The sequence below is a fragment of the Polyodon spathula genome, chromosome 18, assembly GCF_017654505.1.
Source record: "Polyodon spathula isolate WHYD16114869_AA chromosome 18, ASM1765450v1, whole genome shotgun sequence".
Taxonomy (NCBI): domain Eukaryota; kingdom Metazoa; phylum Chordata; class Actinopteri; order Acipenseriformes; family Polyodontidae; genus Polyodon; species Polyodon spathula.
In genome coordinates, this window is record NC_054551.1 from 23,775,176 (window position 1) to 23,791,115 (window position 15,940).

A 15,940-nucleotide genomic window follows, 5' to 3' on the forward strand; every position below is an offset into this window, starting at 1 on the left:
TTTGATTCATGCAATAATTTTGTAATAGTGTTGTTGTTAACTTAGATGAATATATTTGGTGTCTGTAATGAAAAACTGTTGGCAGTTGAACACTTACTACAAACCTTCTTTGTTTTAGTTTTTATGCAAAATTAATAATTATCCCAAAATCCACATAATAGCTTCATACAGGCAAGTTAATAGTTGTGACTTTTATTTCTAAATACATGAGCAGGCATGTCACAAGCGAAGGAATTTCTTCTTTGAACTTGTTTCACATTTTGTTGTGTCAGTGCCTCAAAGAGTTTCATGCATTTAAATGAGGATTTTTTTCCACTTATCTACACACCATACCCCACACTGTTAAGGGGAAAAAAGTTATTTATTGAGAAAAAAATTATATATTAAAAATACAAAACTGAAAGATCATAATTGGATAAGTCTCCACCCCCGAGTTAAAACTTGGTGGAAGCACCTTTGGCAGCAATTACAGCTGTGAGTCTGTTGGGATAGGTCTCTACCAACTTTGCACACCTAGATTTGGCAATATTTGATCATTCTTCTTTACAAAACTGTTCAAGCTCTGTCAAGTTCCTTGGGGAGCATTAATGGACAGCAATCTTCAAGTCACAAATTTTCGACTGGATTTAGGTCGGGGCTCTGACTGGGCCACTCTAGGACATTTATCTTTTTGTTCCTCAGCCACTCCAGTGTAGCTTTGGCTGTGTGCTGTGGGTCGTTGTCGATATGTGGCGACCAATTGCACAAGCTGTTCTTCAACAGCATGTTGTAATCGTGCTAATAGTTTATTGTGTGTGCTTTACTTATACAGTCCACTAAAATGACACATAAAACAACATCCATCAGAATGACATTTAGCTACACTCTTTGGGGGTAATCGTGAAAGAAAATATCTCTAAAACATATATTCAACTTATACATTTTCAGCATTACCCATGTATTAATGTGTAGCATTGTTTATTGTTTGCTTTAACTCAGTGGTAGTTTCCATAACACACATAAAAGTACAAAAAAGGAGGATTTTTTTAATGGAAAATCTTAATTCTATATGACAGGAATATTTAACTACCACACAGTATCTATGGCAGTACTCTATCATTCTACCAGCAAGCACATGTTCTTCATTCAATTTGTAATGTTTTATTCATATTGCACACATAGGTATAGCCTTCGTTAGTGTAGTTCCATTTAAAGATGTCTTCTTTCTTCAGGAGGACACATAATGAGCTTCTTAAAACTATGAAAACATAGGTTAGAAAACATAGCTCGAAGATCTGGTCTGAAAAGTATAATTATATATCTGTAATGGAAATGTTCATTCTAGCTTTCTGCCTAGATAAAAGCTTAATGTAGTTTAACATAAATAAATAAATAAACAATCATTTCCTGTGAAACTGTCATCATGTAGCTAAATTTTGCCTTTTTAAAAATCTCTTTCCTTCTGCCATCATAGATGCACTTAATCTATCTCAGTCAATTATATAGTTATTGTTTCTTAAATGTTTAATTTATGAATGCCCTGCTGTGAAGAAGGAAACTGAGATTGGGACACAAAACGCAATTAAATATTTGACACAGATCGTTGTTTAATTGGGTTTAATGAGAACAGCTCCCCTTTCATTTGTACTTTCATCTGACTCAAAACAAGCGCACGTTTAATTTTTGACTTGGTATTCAACAGGTGAAGTGCAGGTTGATAAAATAGTAAGGCAATCATGTAGTACATAATCTGTAGTAAGAATGTTAGGGATTTTATTCTTCATGTCTTCAATTAAGATTTTGAAAGATCAAAGAAAGTAAAATACATCTAGCTATGTTTCATTCCGTTTGATATCATATATTCATAAGCTGTGTTATTTTTGAAAATACTGAAAGCATTTCTCAATATTTTATACTGTGACAGATCAAATGACTGCTAAAGGCATATTTCAATGTGCATTTAGGAGTTGCACAGTGAAAGCCAGCAATCACCCAAAGAGCCCATCTTAAATGATCCAACTGCTGTGTGGAGGTGTTCTAAAGGTTCTGGATTTCTTTTTGTTCTAGATGGGAGGTTCAGCTCTTTTTAAACTTCCACAGATGGTACAGTTTCATCAATATGCTCTGAAGTATATTTGGCAGTTTGCCAGTGAGCTTTTGATCTACAGAGTTGTAACAGAAATGGAAAACGAAAATAACAAATAGTGGTGGCAAATAGTAAATGCCAAACAATATGCAGTTACAAATCCAGATGCACAAGCTTTCATGGTGCCACAGACTGGCCTTCAAAGCAAATAGAAAATATATAGATGCTTCTCAGGTGCACACAACAATTTTGACAGTTTTGTTTTGTTCAATCAGCTAGAAAAACTATAGGGTATACAAATCAATACACTGCGTGAGCAACTCATTGACTTTATCAGTACTCCTATCCTAGTTAAACAGAATATTCCATTTCTGTGATTACTCTGATTATTTAGGAAATTATGAAACATTCATTGGTGATGGAAAAAGATTCACAGAAAAAATGTACAGTATCCTAGGGGTTGTGGATCTGAAATCATCATAAACATAATAATTAGGGTTTACTTACAGCAGTTTCTTTAGTGATAAGTGCTCCTCCTATGCTCACCCACTTACTGACACAGCATACTCACAAATAAACACTCAAAGTAGTGCTTCAACTTTAACATGCATGAAAAAGTCCATAGCTCCTAAAAAAGTGTTTGTTCTACTTGATTTTTCAAAACTAATGTAAAAGATAACGCAATCAGAAGAGACCTCTCAAACCCACTATCATATATATTATTTGTACAAAACCATACAGCAAAAAATAAATAAATTAAATAAAATAATAACACCATGACTGTATTATATTCTCAGATGCAGGGGTTCCAAATAGAAACAAAAGAACCCAAATACCACTTTTCACCCCTGTTCGTGGAGAGCTTGTGTTTTACAGTGAGGCATAGGCTGTCTCAGATGTCTGTAGGATGGAATCAACTTCATCTGTAATGTTTACACAGAGGTAAGTAAACATAGTACATTTATAATGTACAGACTTTTTAGAACTGCTGCCACTTTGGTATTCGTTATTGGAGCTGTAATTGTTTAATACCTGCTGTGAAATTAGTAGACAGAATACATATATGTTATGTCATGTTCGTGTCTCCTTCATAATCATTTGAAACAAAAAATAACAAATGCCTTTCACCTTCACAACTACAGCAAGAAAGGCAGGTGTATCACCGACTGTTCCTGTTGCTCTGCCAAGAACGATCGCGTTTACTCTGTTTATTCGACATTTTAAACTCACCTGTCGTCGTTCTGCCAGCCTTGGTCTCTAAGAAGCAAATCTCGAAACCTATAACCTGGGAGGAAGAGGAGGCACCTCGCTTTATCAATCAACCATCTTCTCCAATAGTAATACTTACTTCGTCAAAAGAAAACATCAGTCAATGATGTTTTCTTATACATCGTATAAAAAAAAAAAAAAAAAAAAAAAAGGTTTAACCAACTAAACATTTGATAACTACTGTTCGTGATAACAAACTCCTGAAAATAAATACATAAAAAGGCAATATATAACAAAAAGCAGTGTAAAGTTCAGAATAGATTTTGAATTGTGCAATCAATGAAATGCAAATAGATGGTCGTTTTGTTTGACTTTCACGGGCAATGACATTCTTTCGTTTTGGTCGTAAATGTCTCTGTGCATCCTCCAGGGCGCTCTCCTCAACACCGCGTAACCAATAAGATTACGTCACCCTCAGTTCTATTTGCAACATCCCAGCCACGAGACTTTTGAGGACCAATTTTATTTTCATAGATGTATATTGCATTTTGTTGTTAAATACAGTATCTTATCAGAAGCAGTGAAGAAAGTGGCATTTTAGTCAGTATTCTTTAGGAATACATTATTTTTTAAATAAATGCATTTACAGCATCAGCTTAGCGGCAACTCGAGTACTGGTAATGCCTATGTTAAACTTAGTATACAGCGGGTAAAGGGGTTTTCCACCACTACTTCTTTATGTTAATAAAATAACGTTTTAACTGTCATTTAAGACGGTGGACCCTAATTCACAAAATGTGTTCTCTAAAGAGAGTTTATAATCTATAATTTTTGTTACCGGTCTCAGTCTGAAAATCATTTTAACATAAAGCTAGGCAAAGGGGCTGCACAAAAATCTAATGTGTCCTGCTGTTATTACACAATGCAAAGCAAAGACTGTTGAAGACATGTCAGATAAAAGAGGTTTGCAGCTGAATGAACAGCTTTGCTCTCCAAATTGATTCTGAACATCGGTACCAGTGTAGTGTTATAAAGTGGTACATCGTCACAATGTGGCACGTGTACCAAAACTTGACCTGTGTAATGTTAAAAAGTGGTACGCTCTCACATTTATTATGATGTGATGTGTTTTCCTATTGTCAAGCAGAGGTGCATATACCATTAATCCTACATTAGTTTTTGCAAACTTAAACAATTAACGACAAACAAGACAAAATGTGAAGTTACAGATGTAAACAAAAAAATAATAATTACACGACCCAATTCATTGCATATGATAAATATTCACATACTATTTTCTTAATGATGGAAAAATATGAAAATTTCAATTTGAAAAGGTGTAAAAGACCAAAAAACAGCATAACGTATAAGATTTGAATGGGCACTTCCCTGCTTTCAGAGCGCTGTGTACCTGAAAATAACACTACAACAGCAGTACTGCATAATCGGGATAATGATAGACAGGATTGCTGCTAATGGGATACAACTCTGGGAGACGGTTCTTCCCAATGCTATTGACTCTTATTTTAAATTATGTATTTAACATTAAATGAAAATGTGATACAATTTCATTATTTTTTCTTTTCATTAAGAAAAAACTGAGAGATCCAAACTTGGATCTTTCAACAAGCAATATTCGCTGGAATGAGAAGAGGAGGGGAAGACATTTCATTTAGATTTAGATTGTCTTCTGCATTTAGTTTTTCTATAGTTTTCTTTTACAGCTACAGCATAATAAATACAACCTGAATTATTTCTATTTTGTGTATATGTCCATCTACTATTGTTGGCTGGCACAATTAAATTTCATCTTAAATTTACCCTTTGTCACGTTTTCTGTGTAAGTTGCTTTGCTAAGGCTGTTTTGAGTAAACTGTATTTACATTTCAGGTTGGTGTAATGTACATATACATTATACAGAAATATCATGAATAGCAGGACCTTCATCTTTCTGGCATAGATTGTAGGCAGTTAGTGTGTCAAAGGGCATTGTGACCCAGGTAGCTTGTAGGTGATGTCACACCAGGAAATGGGCACACACAGGACTGTGAGTGAAGCGCTGATCCGCTGTGCCTTGGCTCGATTGCTTGTTAATAATTCATTCAATAATTGCATGTGAACCGATTAACCCTTCCCTGACGACCTTAAACACCCGTGCACAGCCAACATTCATTTTAAATAACAGCAACACAAACACAAAATAAGCAAAATACGCACAGGGGTGGGATATACCTCTCCACAGGAATGCATCGTGTTTTCTGTTGCACTTCATGGGCTTGTGTGCCATTTACTGAGGGTCCGAGTGCTGGTGAATACTCCATGGACTAAAGATACTGCAGTATACATATAATAAAAAGGATATCTGATTGTGTTTGAACCTCACATAGAGCACCACAGCACCACACTATAATGGGACATGGGTAATGGAAGGAACTTTACCCACAATATTCTGCAAAACAATGTAACCTGCTGGTGGAAATACATGTAAAGCTTAGGGGTTGAATACATGTCACATTGGGGAAGCCAGCCATCTGGTTGAAGCCCACTTTCAAGTCCTGTAAACCTGTCCTCTGTGTGGGAAATGTAATATAATTTCTCATGAGCTTCAGCAGAGCATGCAGTACCTGCTGGAAACATCTGGAAAAGATGGGTGGGGAAAGCCCAGCAACTGCAGCTACAGTAGATTGAAAAGAGCCAGAGGCTAAATAATGAAATGAGCACAGCAGCTTCACTAGACCAGGCATAACATTACTCCTGGCAGTTGTTAGCTAGCTGATCATACAAAGTAATATAATCTCTGCGCTCATTCCATACCTTCCCACTTCAGTGAGGGGCGCGCCCTTCTTCTCATCCTATATCTATCTATCTATCTATATATAATATATATATATATATATATATATATATATATATATATATATATATATATATATATATAGTGTTTTAAATTATTATTATTTTTTGTTTTATTATTAGTTTTACTTGTTTATATAGTTTTTAGTGACAACAGGAGTGATGTTGGTTTGGAGGATTTCGATAGAAGCGGATGTGGAGCCAAGAACAGAACAAACTGTACAAACAAAAGAGTATGCAGCTACTTTACAGGTAAGCCAGCTGCAAATGGGAAGCTGTTTGGTTTGAAATGGCAGTGCTGTGATGAAATACTATCAAAACATAGCACTGGGTACAAGGCAATAAAGCAGGCGTCTGCAGTAGCTAGATCAATCACAATGCCTGAGCAAAGTAGCTGTGTACACGCATTTGTGACTATGGATTTAATAGCGTCGGAAGCTGTAATGTAATGAAGGGAGAATTGATTGTGGGAATTAGGGCATTTAGACTGGAAGTGGAACTTGCCTCTCCGGGTAGAAAGATCGATCAGGCACTTTTTTCGCAGTATTTTGTGGGTCGCTATTCCGATGGGGCTAATCCTGAAGACAGTTGAAATAAACGCTGGGCAGGGAAGGAATCCTGATAGTGTTTCCTTTTGGAATGGCACGGCTGGGAAGGCCCTGGGTCAGGGGCTGAAACAAAGAAAGGAGATGCCACTGTAGGGATCAAGATTTTCCATGGATTCTCGGGGTGAGAAGAGGCAAAGGTAGGTATATCCATGCTCGGTGTCGAGTCCGTTCATAGTTCGGTAATCAAGTCAGGAAGTCATAGTGCAAGTTTTCAAAGCCATGTCTGGTAGTTGTGCTGCAAGGTCAAAGCCAAATTGGGAAGTCGTACATAAAAAGGGTCAAAGCTGGATCGGATAGTCGAAGATTCAGGAGTCACGATAATCAATTTAATATGCTCGTTCTCTCTCTCTCTCTCTCTCTCTCTCTCTCTCTCTGTATACAGGCAAAAAATATTTTTACCTTTACAGATTGACAGATAACTAATCTGCCTGATGGATGATGACAGTCTGGCCAAATATGTCCCCATCTTTGGTGACAGGATTGTAGTATGCATTTTTTTTCAAAAGCAGAAAATCAGAATAAGGAAAAAGCAGAAACAAAGAAACAGAACCTATTGCAGAAGCTCAGAGACAAAATTATGCTACATAACAATGGAAAATAAGTTGTGAACACTGGAAGGAATGGATAGGGCTATGAGAGCAACAGTAAAATATGTTTCATAAAAGGCAACAGGCATGCAGTAAAAAAAAAAGTCACAGGATTGAATTGGGATGGTTGCATGAAGGCAAACAAGGGAGGAAGAATGCGTGTGTTAGAAGTTCCCAAAACAGCAGACAAACAGGCACTTGTACAGTTGGCGAAGAATTTGTTCTTTTCTAATGGAAAATCCAAGAAAGGTTACTTGGAAGACTTAAAATATGATATCCTTGATTTCCAGAAAACAGTAATGCCAGATAGTTCAAATGTGGGGGAATTGTACAATACTCTAAAAACTTTTACCTGGCAGCCTATCCATTTTTTGAGAGTACATCAGATTCAGACAGTCAACCACAAAAGGATATTTTGGCTCAGACTGACCTAACTACAGACATAAATGATTGTAGACAATCCCTAGCTCAAACTCATTGTGAGGCCACAAATGAGGGAATTCATCTTTCCACATTAGCCACGGAACAAGAAGCAGTTTTAGAGACCATGAACACAGGTCAGAAATAATAGTGGAACAAATTGCATTGAATACAAATGTTATAAGTGAAGAACCATTGTGCAAGAACCAACATTTCATGTTGTAGTAGGATTGTTTGCTACCAACATGGAGCCCTGAACCAAAGTTTCTTGTATGAAATACAATTTGGACCAGTGTCTGAGGACATAGCAGCTTCTCAGTTCACTGACACTCTCTCATATGAGAACCACCACCTCTACAGATTCTGTCAATTCACAACATGACCAATTCTACTCCAGCAAATTCACAGTGTGTTTTGCACTTAGATTTATCTTCAGTAGAGGTGGACAGTGTTTCTTATACTGTCCTACCATCTCCAAGAAGACTGACCCCTTCTCCTAAAGAACATCCCATAACTACAACAATCAGATTACATAGATTTAATCTCCTTCAAGAAATGAATGCACACTTCAAAGAAATCAGTTATACTGTCAGCACAGCTGAAAATGTTCTTCATAGATGAAGCAGGAGCTGATGTTTCAGGACTGTCTAGAGATGCGTATTCTGCCTTTTGGACAGAATTCTTTGCTTCTGTTGCTGAATATGTTCTAGGTGGCAAGAAGTCACAATAGCACTCATTCATGGAGAAAACTCTGTTAATCCAGATATTTTGCATGGATCATTTCTTTCCTAGATAAGCCAGACTGAATGAGATTTGGTTAATGCAACAATTGAAGGTATTCTTACAGAAGATGACACAGATGACGTGTTGGATTTTCTGGACAGGATGGGATGTACCACTATTCCAACAAAGGAAAACATGAAACAAGTATTCCTACAGATTGCCCAAAAAGAACTTACCCAGAAACCAAAATACGCCCTTGATAAAATGTCAGAAGTCTCCAGAATTATTCGGAAAGGGTTTTTCCCAAACAGCCAACAAGTAGAGAAAATGTACACAGAGAAGATGCCAACTGTAAAGAAAGTGCTGAAACTGTTGCAAGCAACTCCATCAACCAAAGCTGAAAGCCAGAGCTTCAAATAGTTACAGCAATACCTCTAGATGATGTGTCGTTATGGAAGATACTCCATTTTATGACTGGCTCAGATGTCATGGCAGTGGAGAAAATCCAAATTATGTTCACCAGTTTGGATGGTCTACCAAGACGTCCACTTTCACATACATGTGGGCTTGTGTTTGAACTTCCTTCAACATACCAGAGCTATTCAGAAGTGAGGGGGGAAATTGAGAATATTTTGTCAAGCAAGGAATGTTTCAAGATGGACATTGTTTAATGTCTGCAAGAGTACAATTTCATTTTGAAGAATCACAGTAACTACAATTTAAAACTAGTAGAAACTAAAGATAAATCTCAAACCGTTTGATTCTGGAAGTTTTGAAAATGTCGTTTAGCACCTAATTAACCAACCAATTCATTCAGAATCTAGATTTGTCAAATTATTTATACAATTTTTGTGAACGTGAATGTGAAAGACTGTTAATGAAAGACTGATAGACTGAAAGACTGTTAATGTTACAGATATAGTAAAATCAATGGCATTTTAAGTCTATAAATTAGTAATGTAAATTTTTGTTCAGAGCTATGTAACATTATGGTGTCAGAAGCGACATGGCGGTAATAACACTCAGGGAGACAGAGAATTGCAGATTAAGCGCTTCAGTGCATGTTTATTTACACAGAACACAGCACACACTATCACCCTCATCCTCACCACTCTACTCCCTACTCCAACAATTCTCTCACACACACACCTAGCCCCCTCTATATATGTGCATAAAACAATCAATAACTCAAACAAACCACCGCAAGTGAACAATAAACCAAACAATTATCTAAACAACACACGCAAATTTGAATAACACATGCACTCGCACAGGTTTTCATGAATCAAACATTTTCACATGGACACAATCTCACAATATATACACTATATATACTATGTATACACTATATACACAGACAGGGCTCTGCCCTATCACACCGTGAAACATGGATTCAGTACTTTTGTTTTTCAATGTAGTCTTTGAAGGGCTTCTGTTAAATACCCAGATAAATATGTAACATTGACAAAAGTTGTTTGATATTGTTCAAAATGAAAAAATAAATAAATAAATAATAATACACTTGAAATGTATTTTATTTAATCTCACCTACATTACATTTTTTATTCATGTTTACATGGGTTTACTGCATTTTTATATTTTATATATATATATATATATATATATATATATATATATATATATATATATATATATATATATATATTAGTGGCAAAGTGATTGAGGTGCAGGAGTGATGCAGTGCGTGAAAGAAGCAGACAATACAGCATGGGCTATATAATACAAGAACAGACAGTCTCAGTGTCCATCCCACAATAATACAAACACGGCCACCAGTCCTGGGTGCGTGCAGTAGTGCTTGTGGTGGGCGATACAGATTTATATTTGTGATTTGTGATCAGTGTTGTACGATTTAGTGCTGTCCCTTGGTGACAGCTTTGGAATTGTGTTAACTGTCTGGTAACGTACAACAGAAGACAATTACAAACAAACAAAACACAACACTCGTGATTTCAGAATTTTATTCACTTTTATTGTCCTTCTCGGTTCTTACTCACTGCAAACTAATGCGAAGGAACAGATTACGATTCTCTGTCCCCCCTCCAATTTGCGGCTGTCACTTCATTTCCCTTCCGGGTCAATACGTTCTTGTAACGGAGTCTCGCCTTCTTCCAGACTGGCTGAGATCCTGACGCGGGGAAATAACTGTCAGACCAGCCTGTCCAAAGAACTCTGTTCTCGCTGTTTAGTGCCCTCGCAGGTCGGGATGAATGTTTACCACCAAGAATCACTGTATTTCTGTCACAATCATTCAAACACATTTACGAGGAGCAGTATACAGGGCTTGAATTTCAGCGCAGGATTGCGGGAACCATGCATTTTCCAAGTTGCTCTCGCATATCTGCAACTTTCAGTGCAGGAAAATCCCACAGAGATATTTTAAGACACCGAGCTACTCTTTTTCACCCAATTTAGAATTCCTGAATCACTGCAACAATCTCAAGTGGGTGTCATTGACAAAAGCACTATGAGCCACATTCTGAGTAGTTCTGGTTAAAATAAATAAATAAATAAAAATAGTGCTGCATATTTTAAGTGCCGCGAGACTTTATTCTCTCGTACGTGATTCTCGGGTCACTATCTTTAACCCTTTGCGGTCCTATGTCAGACCTGGTCCAACATCACGAAAATAGATAAAGTCAAGGCAGCCTGAAGAATTTACACAGATGATGGATGAGGCAGAAAGTACAGACGAAAGCAGTTTGGATGATGATTTTGATCAATCCAGTGACGAGGAAGTAAATATTTCTCTTACTGATGACTCCGAGGAAAGTGACCACGAACCAGACCCGCAGCCGAAGGGCGAATGGAGACGCGCATCGGTAAGTGCAGATGCTTTCACAAAACCCCAATTTACAAGGAAGTACTACTTTGAGAACTACACTGGAGTTTTTTCACCTTTTTTTTACGAACGCTTTGTTTACTGAAATTGTAAATTAAACCAACAGATATGAGAGTGTAAAACTAACGGGACCGCTGCGTCATAATTCTATTTGGAACTCCTGGAAACCTTTTACGTTACCAGAGATGAAGGCATTTTTTTGGTGTTCTGCTGAATATCGGACTGAATGTAAAAACGGAATAAAAGAATATTTCTCAGAGGAATGGGCTAACAGAATGCAGTTTTTCAAAGATGTATTCAAGAGATCACGTTTCTTGCAGATCTTTTGGATGCTATACCTTTGCCCTCCCCCCACCCAGGTGCCTCAGGCTGCTTTTGTTAGCATAGGACTTAAGGTCAGGAATGTGGTCAGCTACATAGACACAAAATGCTGTGAGCTATTTATCCCAGGTAGAGACATTTGCATTGATAAGAGCACCCGTTGGCTTCAAAGGAAGGATTATCTTCAAGTGCTACAATCCTCAGAAGCCTACCAAGTGGGGGATGCGTGTGTTTGTTTTAGCTGACTGTGAAACTGGTTATGTCTCCGCTATTGTTCCTTACTTTGGTATCCCAACAACAGACTCCATGTTGAGACCTGACATGCCATTTTCATCAAGAATTGAAATGGAATGGAAAGCCAAATTTAATTTCCAAAAATGAATCGAAGTAACCCAAAGACTGTGCAGTGACAGAAAGGCAAAAGGGGGAAGAAGAGAGTCTATGTTTCTGCAAAACATGGTCAAGGCAGCCAGGGTTACACCCAGATGACTGTTTTGAAAGATAACATACCATGGACACATACAGATAATTTCTGTCACTAAACGCCTTTTTTGTTTGCAAACCTCACCTGGTGTAAATAGTTATAACATTGATGAAAAATAGTTTTGAGTTATTTTTTTGTGTTTGTAGTAGTGTGTAATTGACTTGTAAAAAGTGTTGTACCTGTCTGATTATTCTAAAGGTAATATAATCAAGCAAAAACTCAAATTTTGTGACATTTTGTTACTTTTTTTTCCAATGTTCACCAGTCCTCTCTCAGGAACCAGGCTGCAACAGCAACAAGTTCTCTTCAGTGGGTCCACGAGACTCGACGCTACACTTCCCCCTGCTTAAACACTTCCCAGCCCAGGAAGAACCTGCTTCAGTCTGGTAGTGGAGGGGCAGCGGTGCTGCCTTACAGGGCATCCAGTGATGATCCTTGGGCTAGGCAAGTCCCCAGCAGTTGGGGGCTGACTGGAGGGCGATGTCATACGTTGTCCCTTTCTCTGTGGCATGGAGTATTGACCGGGCAGGGAAGGTACAGGGGAGACAAAGGCAGGAATGAACCCGTGGTGACGGCCCACTCAGTTCCGGGCAGCTGGCCCAGGGCGGCTCCGTGAACCTGGGGCAGTAAAGGTGGAGGGAGGTGAGGGGCAGGTCACCCCCAGTTCATCTGAACCAGGCTTGGCTCTCACTGATTGGTTGCCTAGGTAGGGAGTCAAGCGATCCCGGTGCAGCACCACCTTCCGACCGGGGAAAGGCAACTGAACCCGGTAGACCACCTCGCCTACCTGCTCCAGAACCAAGCAAGGGCCGACCCAGGGGCTGTCAAGTTTGGGGCAGCGACCCCATCTCCTCTTGGGACCGTAGACCCACACTTGTTCTCCAGGCTGGAAGGCTCTCCCTCTCTCAAGCACATCATAATTACGCTTCTGGCGCATTCCGGCTTCCTGGAGCTGGTGTCTGGAGAACTGATGTGCAGTGTCCAGCCGGTCCTGAAGCTGGTGGGTGTATTATGGACCAGGGTGGGTGTGTTGCAGGTCTGGCGGCCGACCGAAGAGTAGCTTAGCGGGTGTTTGGAGCTCCTTACCCAGCATGAGAAGCGATGGTGTGCAGCCGGTCGATTTCTGCACTGCACTGCGGTAGACGAGCAGGAGAAGCGGAAGCTGCAGGTCCTAGTCCTTCTGGTGCATGCTTGTGGTGATAGCGACCTGTGTACCCAGGGTCCTGTTAAAGCGCTCCACCAACCTGTCGCTCTGTGGGTGCAGGGGCTGGTACATGTCTTCCTGATCCCTAATCGCTGGCACACATCAGCAAACACTCGGCTCTCAAAGTTTTGACCCTGATCCGAGTGCAGCTCCTGGGGTATGCTGAAGCGCGTAATGAAGCCCTCTATCAAAGCATTAGCAACGGTAGTGGCTTCTTGGTGAGGGAGAGCGTATGCTTCGGGCCATTTGCTGAAGTAGTCCATCGCCACCAACACGTACTTGTTTCCAGACTCAGTGAGTGGCAGGGGACCCAGCACATCAATGCAACTTGTTCCATTGGAGCTCCAGACTTGTGCTGTTCTAGGGGAGCATGAGACTGTCCCAGGGGTCCTTTCCTGGCAGCTTACCTATATGGTAACAGGGTCCTGGGAGACAGTCAACATGGTTTTAGGAAAGGGAGATCGTGTCTAACTAACTTGCTTGATTTTTTTGAGGATACAACATCGATAATGGATAATTGCAAAGCATATGACATGGTTTATTTAGATTTCCAGAAAGCTTTTGACAAAGTCCCGCACAAAAGATTAATTCTCAAACTGAACGCAGTTGGGATTCAAGGAAACGCATGTACATGGATTAGGGAGTGGTTAACATGTAGAAAACAGAAAGTACTGATTAGAGGAAAAACCTCAGAATGGAGTGTGGTAACCAGCGGTGTACCACAGGGATCAGTATTAGGTCCTCTGCTATTCCTAATCTACATTAATGATTTAGATTCTGGTATAGTAAGCAAACTTGTTAAATTTGCAGACGACACCTCCTATTTAAATGCCTAAAAGGCAAACGTCACCTCCAGCCGTCATTTACGACGGCTGGAGAAAAAAATACAAATCAGCATCCTCTTAATAGAGGATGCTAAATTGTTAGGCATTTAACTAATACAACGAAAACCGGTCAAAAATCTGCAAATTAAATGTTCAAAACAAAAGGGGAGGTGGTACAGAGACAGTCCACTGGTCGACAAATGATGCCATGTCGCCAGCAGACTCCGCGTGGGCGTGCTCTAAATTAATAGGAACGGAGGAGGGCCCTGAACATGGCCCCGCAGTCAAAGAGACCTTCCCCGCTCATCTTCCGCTTCCTGGTCTTGTAAATGGCCAGTTTAGCAAGAGCCAGGATAAGGAGGTCTCTCTTTTTGCTGGAGCCACGAACAGGGTGCCCGAAAATGAGGAGGGTGGGTGAAAAGTGCAGCCAGAACTGCAGCAAGAGGTTCTTCAGCAGGAGGAAGAACGGCTGCAGCCTGGCGCATAAAAAATAAATATGAGCCACCGACTCGGACTGACCGCAGAAAGGGCATGCGGCGTCCGAGTCGGTAAAGTGACGCAGGAACTGACGCGAGCGCTCCGTGCAGGACCCTCCAGCCCAGGTCCCCAGCTCCCCTGGAGACCAGCGGGGAGTACAGGGCCTCCCACTGGGGACCGACGCCCTCCGGCGGCCGGAGGGTCTCCCGCCAAGCGGTGTCTCGGCGGGAGACGAGGGCGGGGAAATGGAGGGTGTGGAGCGTCATCGCGTACAGGGTCCTCCTCGACGCCGATGGCAAGGGGGTCGAGGAGAACTGCGAGATCCTGCTCAGGTTGTTCTCGAGGGGAGGCCGAGGGGGGGCTCGGGCCTTGGGTTCGATCAGCAGGACCGGAGAGCCGGGGGTCGAGGGGGTGGGGGTAGATGGCTCGCCGGTCCTGAGAACTCCCTCGAGATACCTGACAGAGTCTGGGTGCAACGCTGCTTTGCACTCCCGGATCGCTCGGCCGGCCGTCCGGACGGACACCCGAGCCGCCCTGGCGACGAGCGCCTCGGGCGTCAGCCACGCCGAGCGTTCGCGATCCAGGAGATCCCAGACTCTGGTCACCTTGGCCGAGATCAGCGCGCGCCGCACCGAGGGGGACTCCAACGCCTGCGCACCTAGGTGGGGGTTGTGCAGCAGGGGCTCCAGCAGGAGTCCTTGGCCCTCGGTCGGCACGGCGTCTCGGCCGACGGAAAACATGCTCCGGGTCCTGAGCAGGTCCTGGTAGAAGACCGGCAGCTCGGGGAGACGGATTCCCCGCAGGTCGATCCAGAAGAGCTGCCGGTCGTAGCCCAGGTCGTGCAGCTGGCGCAAAAGGAGGGACGCCAGCGTGCACCACTGCGGGGCCGGGTCTGCGTACAGGTATCTCTGCAGGGTCTGGAGGCGGAAGGTGTGCACCTGGCTCCTGATGCACACCAACCCTTGCCCCCCCTCGGCGAGAGGGAGGCTCAGAACCGCCGCAGAGACCCAGTGCTTTCCGGCCCAGAAGAAGTCCGTCAGCTTCCTCTGGACCCTGGCCACAAACTCAGGGGGCGGGCTCAGGACGGTGAGTCGATGCCAAAGCATCGACGCCACCAGTTGGTTAATGACCAGAGCCCTTCCCCTGAAGGAAAGCAGTTTGAGCAGACCCGACCACGACCTCAGTCGCGCAGCCACCTTGTCCTCCAACTCCGTCCAGTTGGCGGCGACCGAGGCCTCCGCGGGGCTCAGGTGGACTCCCAGGTATTTGAAGCTGTCCGCGCTCCACTGGAACTGCTGGAGC

The 15,940-nt window shown here is 41.6% G+C and overlaps 1 pseudogene; it reads right to left on the minus strand.

The window, feature by feature from the left end:
• The window catches only part of LOC121330708, a 45,347-nt pseudogene extending 32,727 nt beyond the window's left edge, over positions 1 to 12,620 (minus strand).
• Positions 12,621 to 15,940: the final 3,320 nt, after the last annotated feature.